The following is an 8221-nucleotide window of genomic DNA, read 5'->3' as shown; positions in this document are numbered from 1 at the left end:
AGCACGTGCTGATAGTGAGGCTTTACCTGCACTGCACCACGAGTTTGGCATGTTGTTTGTACTAGGGTGCCTTCATGTGCGCTTTGTTTATGGAGATGGCATCAAGCCATTTTGTTTCCCGATTTTTCTGTTTCTTTTTTGCTTTGAGCACGTGAAGCAGCGCGTACAGCCTCGAGCTTGTGGCTTTGCGTGCGCTTCTATGCCATTTTGTTCCCCACTATTTCTTTGCATTGGGCACGTTAAGTCAACACTCCTTTACTCCTACTCCGACGTTCCGAGTTTCGTACTCGGAGTGTGACTACTAAACGGCCGCAGCATCCAGGGAGTGCCCCGCGCCTTTCCTGTTCCCGTGTATTTCCGGCGCTTGCTGTTGTCGTCCGCTACGTTGTGAAATGATCGCCGCACTCTTCGACGAAGATGATGAGTTTGGTCAATTTCTGGAGGACCGACATCGACGAAAACGACGCCGAAGATTTATTTTGGAGTGCCTGGACGACGTTTTCTCGGGTAAGGCATATGCACAGCCTATCTATGCGCAGACAGCAGACTTGCAAAAGGCGCGCGAATCGCTTTTGGTAAGCTATCATTACTCGACTTTTAGACTTTTATCGTGTACCGTGCCTTCAAACTTTTCCCCTCTGATGTGAGATTACCTTCGGCTTGTCGGCTGTTGTCTAGCGGCGTCTTGGTAATCGCGCCGAAGGAAGCTATCTCGTGATGTCAGTTGCACAGTCAATTGTCATAGTAGGGCAATTTTAAAACATTTAAAAATTTCCAGGGCAATTTTAGAACACAATAGACTACTGACCGTGCATTTGTGTTGGTTTAGCGGTGATATTTATTGATCTAAAGTCGCGAAGCCACAGAAAGGCAGATGACACGTAAACGGAGGCCAGTACGCACCGCTGCTAATAATGAGACGTATTGTCGTTTGATTGCGGTCGATAAGCTGTGCTCTGGCGACCTGAGCACTTCGCGCTTATGACATGCCCTGATTATATTAAAAACACCATCCCCTATTACTAAAATCATGCCTATGTATATTACATCCACAACTTCGGGTTCCAGAGCCAGCAGATCGACCAAGCCAAGGCATTCGTGATTATGTCTGCAAAGTTGTCCCCTGTACACGGACCTGGAGTTCAAGGAGCATTTTCGAATGTACAGGCCAACATTTGAAGTATGTATTTTTTGTACAGCTTAACACTTATTATCTAACATGTAATGCATGTACTGGGGCAAGTTTAAAGATAAATACTTAACTGAGTTGTATCTGCCCCTCTTCAATTTTCGACTTTATTTTTAACTGATGCTGCTTCACTTGGTAAATTGCATCAAACATTTACTGAAAGCGACTCTCAACAGTCGGGAAGAGGCCTCAGTAGGCACTATCTGGAGGTGTGCATCCTTTACTTCACTGCCACTTTACAATATTTTGTCCCTTCTAGGGACCTAACTATCTCTGACCCCAGTGTGATGGCATGCCGGCAAACTATGAAGAGGGACTAAAATAACAAAAATTTCTACTCTGTTTTGGTTCAAGTGTCGGTATCCCTCCTTTCATCTCTTCTACAGACCTGCATGAAAGTATCTCTGACACCAGTGTGAGGGCATGTCTGAGAGTCACGAGAAATAAATAAACTAGCAAAAATTTGTACTCTGTTTTGTTTCAAGTGTCGGTATTTCTCCTCTCGTACCTTCTACGTGCCTGCATGAAACTATCTCCGACCCCAGTGTGATGGCATGTCTGCAAGTCACAAAGAAGGAATAAGATAGCAAAAATTTTTACCCTGTTTTGGTTCAAGTGTTGGTATTCCTTTATACAGCTCCTGTATGATCTTACGCGACAGAAAGTGAGCGAACACAACTTCAGGATCTCGTTGAAGACAAAGATGCTGATGACACTTTGGGTCCTTGGCAACCAGGAGTCTTACAGGGGTGTTTCTGATCGCTTCGGTGTGAATAAAGGCACATTATTCTTTGTCGTAGAGCAGATGATCTGTCTTTGGACGGATTGTGCCCAAGGAGAGGTTGTCTGGCCCACTGACATTGATGGGGTCGAAAGAAGCTTCAGGGCATGCTGGAGATTTCCAGGTGTAGTTGGTGCTGTGGATGGGTGCCATATAAACATTAAAGCACCACAAGATGACCAATCTGCCTTCTACAACAGGCATGACGTGCACTCAGTCATCTTGCAAGGCTGTTGTGATCAAGACATGTGTTTCTCACACATCTGTGTAGGGAAACCAGGCAGGATGCACGATGGCGGTGTGTATGCCATGCCTGGCCTCGAGGACTTTCTCGTCTGCCTTCCTGAAGACAAGCATGTTCTTGGTGACTCGGCGTATCCACTGACAGTATTCCTTATGAAACCATATAGAGATGATGGCAGACTTACTCCCCAGCAAGTAAAATTCAATAACATACTGAGCGCAGCACGCTCGGTCATTGAAAGGGCTTTCGGGCGCCTAAAGGGGAAGTTCCGGCGCCTGAAGTTCCTCGACATGGGTCATGACGATCTAATCCCGAAAATGGTATGTGCGGCATGAATGTTACACAATTTTATTCTGAAACACCCAGCTGGCTTTGACAATAACAAGGACGACGAAAACCTTCATCGGCCGCCAAGGGTGCACAACAATGAAATTGAGCCCTCCGCTGCGCAGAAAAGAGATGTGATTTGCTCACAGTTGTGAACAAATTTTTATCCATGTAGTTCATATTAATAGTTGATTACACTTGTGTTTCTATCCGAGTACATGGATTGTCGATGTTGGCAAAACATGTATACAGTATTGCACTTGGATAGTCCAGAAAAAATAAAATGTGCACCATGTTCTTGAAGCAGACCTACTCACTTTTGATAGCTTCCTTACAGCAAATTCAGGGATATGCTTGCATGATGTACCTTCCTGCTCAACAAAACATCCTGTGCTGTGCGTGGGATCTTGCTGTCTGCATGTAGTTAAATAATATAAAATTCCACCTCAGTGTTACCGTTGCATCGTTGTCATCACCACCATGATAGAACTGGGCCAGAAATAGGCTGCTGATGAAAGGCATTGCAATAAGAATGACAGTTAACTAAAATGTTTCCACAAACCAAAACGAAAAAGCATGCTTTTTTCATTTAGTTGCAAATTCTTAACCAAAGCTATCAACATTTGAAATTAAAGGTTGAACTGTTAGCATGCAATTTAGCGAGCGACGAGTAAAGTATACACAGCAGCTATTAACAGTTTTGCGAAGAGACGTTTCTCGAGATAACGCGTGCGAAAACACAATCTCGTCCCTCGCCTTCTTTTTCGTGCTTCCAGATCTATCACACAAGCTAGTGTGTGAGATAGCAAGTTGGATGTTCTATTTCCTATGGTTAGGATCGCCAAGACACGAGATTTGTCGCTTTTTGACCTGCTTGTGTTGTAGGGAAAAATGCACGCTATAAACTGTTCCGTTATGTCAATCGCTGAGTCAAGGTCCGGCATATATTGCAGAGGATAATTTCATCTTGTTATGAGTAGCTCATTTTGGGGGCCATTTTAAAACCCAATGAAATGTTGATCCTGCATTCATGCTTATGCTCAAGCCCCCATCTAATGGAGGCTTCAGCACTTTGAGAGCTGTGGGAATACCACATACTTTCCTTCTAATGCTTAATGACAGTGTCCCCCTAGCTATCTCCCGAGTCCCCAGGAGACTGCATGTCCTCTAAAAGTGTTATTAATAAAACCATGTAGGGATGATGGTTGACTCTTGCCAGCAGTTGATATTTAATAACAGCCCTAGCGCAGCACGCTCAGTTATCGAGGGTGCCATCAGACAACTAAAGGGAAAGTTTGGGCGCATGAGGTACCTAGACATGGGCGGGATAGCCTAATTTTAAAAATGGTGCATGTGTCATGCATGCGTGTCATGCCATGTATATCGCACTATTTTATCCTCAAGCACCCAGCTAGCTTTGATGACGGCAAAGGTGACGGAAGCCCTAATCGGCCAGCCAGGGTGCATGATGATGAAATTGATCTATTTGCTGCTGAGAAGAAAGATGCAATTTGTTCAGAGTTCGGATTTTTAAATTTTTTTAATCCATGTATTTCAAAACATGTTTCATAACACTGACCAATCTACTTGAGTATATAAGTTTTAATCCATGTGTTTTATAACATATTTCATAATACTGACCATTGTACTTGATTATGTAAGTTCCGAATAAATGCTTGTAAATAAAGTGTTGCACTTCATCACTCCAGGATTGCACGTCACCACTCCAGAAAAATGAGTATCACAGTGAACTTGCTGCAGGATAATAAATTATGGATGTATGCAAGGTGCTCATTGTTTTATAAAACTACCGAGTTTAAGGCATCCCAAACCCTTAGCATGCGTTCATGCCTTTCACCCACACGCTTACTGTTGGGAGCTTCCGTGTTGGCTGTTCACTAAACGTTTGAGCAGTTTTAGCTTGAGACGCTACATTTTTAACTGCTGGTTGTACCGTCTCCGGTCTTCGATTTCCCACTCCTCCATCTTCTGTAGCATTTCGCTCAGCATTGTCACTGGTCTGCGCCTCTTCTGCTTGCTTTAGTTGTCGCCCCCTGCCTCGCCTTGTGTGTTGCCCCTGCTCACTGGAACTGGGGCTGGGGGAGGCTGCACAGCTGCAGATGTTGAGGCACCTGAATCTGAGAACACACATTTATGCCATCATTAGGGAGACAGATACCAAAGCTGTTCAAGCCCACTTGAATTCCCTAAAGACACTATGGAATAATTTGAAGGAGGATCTTGAACCTTCACCAGAGGCTTATTGCATGACTTGAAGGGGTGCTCAGCAGATTTTTGTAGCAACACCTAGTAACTATGACAATAATATTTCCTGGAGGAGGGGAACAAAGGGGGCACAGGACAAACAAATCTTTAACACAGCTAGGAGACTGGTGCACGACCGAAAAAATCAGCCTGGTCCTGGTCGTGCACCAGTCACCTAGTTGTGTTAAAGATTTGTTTTCATACTTTGTTCCCCTTCTCCAGGGATTATTATTGTCATTTTGTCCAGCTCGCTTGCACCTTTGCATTCAATTGCATTATCATCATAACCTAAAATGCAGGCCGTTCATTTTGTTGATGTTAGACTGGTGGCAACTGCAGCATGATAAAACTTGTTTGCTTTACTGACGTAAAACTCCTAGGTAGCTCAGTTGGTGAAGCGCTCCACTGGAAACAGAGAGGTCCCTGGTTCGATAACAGGACCAGGCAGATTTGTTTGATCGCGCACCAGTCACCTATCTGTGTTTGGAGATTTGTGTTTGTCTTTTGCCCCTTTGTTCCCTTCTCCAAGGATTATAATTTTCTCCAGCGATAGCTCGACCCCCCCCCCCCTCCCCCAAAAGAAATCTCTGAGCCCCTCCCCCCCTCCCGAAAAAAAATCCTGGCTACGGGCCGGGCGGTGCTTGTAGGCTTCGTATCAGATGCTGTGTTAAAAATTCACTGGCCTTCGGCTCCCAGACAGTATGTTTTTGGTACCGAAGGCGGGAAGATTTTGCAAGCTGGTCGGTCAAGGTGAGCATGAGCGACATAGGTGGTGCCTTTTTCATTCACTTCCGTTGCTTTTGCTTCTGCCTCTCCTGCTTCTGCTGATTCAAGAGTGATCCGAGACCAACACTTGAGATTGGCTGAGATGTCCGAGTGTCTCTGTAGGAGAGGTGAATCTGCTCTCTTGAACCTAGGTCAGACGTCTGAGGTGACTGCCCAAGGTAGCCATCAGAAATGTCAATGTGAACTGTCTGGTTTCTTGATGGGGGTTTGAGGCTTGCTTGAGTAACTAGCAAATGATGTGTGGCTCCGGAAACAGCACTGACTCTATAATAAAAATCAAAACATCCCAACTGCTCGTATCGGATCTCCGTGCCCTGCTGGAAACTGGAAGCCCACTCACATTGAGGAACAGTATCAAACTCACTGAGCTTCAATGAGCAGTGTGGCACCAAGAAGCACAAGGTGGAGTTTGCTCATTTGCGTTTATAGGAGCACTGCAGGCAAGCTGCAAATTGGTAAAAGGGACAACTTCATATGTTTAGGTGAAGCGAACTTTGGGGATGGCTCAAAGCACCAATTAGCAAAACTGAACTTTTGCTTATTGGTGCCAAGGGAAACACTGCAGGGAAGCTACAACATGGGTCCAGGGGTAGTGGATGATGCAGCCAATTTTTTTGAGCAAAACCAGCCTGCTCCTTGATGCTTGCAAATTACGCAAATGGCCTATTGTCGCTCTCAAGTCACAGGCATGGCCAACGGGGTGACAGGAATCTTCAACCCATTGTCAACGCAATGGCATCCTGAGGATGTGTGGATGTCGAGTCCAGGATGGTGGGTAGTCCCGAGGACATCCTGAAAGAGTCTCGAATGATCCTCAAATGGTCTTTTTGTCCAGACCCATTATGTCCTGAGAACATCCTGAGCTGCCGGCCCTAAGGACTGCATGGGGAGCTTTCTGAGACAAAGGCACCTCACCTGTCGAGTCAATGCATATCGTCAGGGAAGCGTTTGATCAATAATGAAGTACAGAAATATATATACAGGTGCCCCAGGTAACATGCAGCGAACTTCAATAAAATAATGAAACGCTCTAGACGGATAAAAGCAACTCTTTTTTGATGCAGTCATCTTCAGAAAATGTCACTATTTATTTCATTGTGGTTAATTAACTAATTAGGTAAAATTGATCAACTTTTTATTTATTGGTCTAGGAGCAAGTGAGATTTGAAGTCTTTAGAATGTCATGAGAAATGACCAATTATGATGTTTACAACAGTGTGTGCTTTGACTAGTCCTCTTTGGAAGGCAAGAAAAAACACCCATGAACCAAGGCACATGGACCGCTATTGGAAGGTGGATGATCAAAGGGCGTTTCAAAATTTCTAAGGCATTTTTTGTTTTGTAAATAGGACTATACAGAAACCACACCTTGTTTTAGACAGTATAATTGTAGGTTTCTCATGATCCTTTACAACATTGCTCATCACAGTTCAGCTCTTATATCATCAATATTTAAAGAGCTGACTTAATTTATTTTACAGAATTAGTCACAATGAAAAATATAGTGACAAATTTTGCACGACTGCTAAGAACATACAGCTGATTTCATTTGCCTGGGGTGCTTATTCTTTTTTAATGTTTGCTGCATGTTATCAGGGCACCATGTGTCCAAAATACCATTAAGGCCCGTTCACACTCTTGCGACTGCTTGCGACCTCTTAAACCTGGGTTCCTTAAAACTTCTTAAACCAGAGAACACACTGGTGCCATCTACTGGGAAGCAGTGTAAACTCGGCGGTCCTGCATATTCTTTTTATTTCTCGCGCAATATCCTTTCTTTTTTGGCTCGAAAAGCTTTTTGTCAATGTTATAAACGAGCCTTTCTATGGGTATTACGCACATTTGACCTCGGAAATCCCGCAAAACCTTCGCTTTTGTGAAATGCAGTTCTAGGGTCACCGCATAGATGGCGCCACAATGTCAGTGTGTTCCCTCATTCTAGAAACATTTAAGAAGTTGTAAGAGATCTCGTCTCTCTCAGTCGTACTCGGTCGCAAGAGTGTGAACGGGCCTTTAGACGTTGCTTGATAGCTGACTGGCTTTTTTGGGTCACCCATGCAACTGTCGAACAGGCTTGCGACGGATGCTGCTCAGGCTCCTTGAAAACCATGATACCAACACACACAAAAAAGTTTGAATTATTTTCACAGAAGAGCAGACAGAAAGTACCAGCCAAAACATTTATTGAACAGAACGAGCAAGAACAGTACTCTGAATCAGTTAATTAAAGGCCAAACTTCAAATTTTTGTCCTAAAAAATAAAAAAAATACCTAAGAAGATAATTGCCCAGACAACACAAGTACATTCGACGTACATCCCTGGGTGATCCTTTCAAGATATTTGGATATCCCTGGGAAATGCGAATATTTGCAAAGATAATCCAGGGACATTCTCAGGATATCGAAATGGCCACTTTGAGTTTATCCCAGGGTGTTACGTGACAAATCTTTAAGGATGACTGCGGGACATTTTAAGGAGGTCCCAGCATATCCTAAGGAGCTGCATGACAGATCTTTATGGATGACTGGAGGACATTTTAAGGAGGTCCCAGCATATCCTATGGAGCCACGTGACAAATCTTTTCGGATGACTGTAGTACATTTTAAGGAAATACCAGGACAGTGCACC

General features: G+C 44.1%; 1 pseudogene; it reads left to right on the top strand.

Moving 5' to 3' along the window:
* The first annotated feature begins 417 nt into the window (after positions 1-417).
* LOC120839326 lies at positions 418-2696 on the top strand (annotated as a pseudogene).
* Positions 2697-8221: the final 5525 nt, after the last annotated feature.

This window comes from Ixodes scapularis, unplaced genomic scaffold, assembly GCF_016920785.2.
Source record: "Ixodes scapularis isolate PalLabHiFi unplaced genomic scaffold, ASM1692078v2 ptg001822l_1__unscaffolded, whole genome shotgun sequence".
In the NCBI taxonomy this organism is placed as follows: Eukaryota; Metazoa; Arthropoda; class Arachnida; order Ixodida; family Ixodidae; genus Ixodes; species Ixodes scapularis.
The sequence above is the reverse complement of the archived record's forward strand: the minus strand, read 5'-3'. Positions and strand labels throughout refer to the sequence as shown.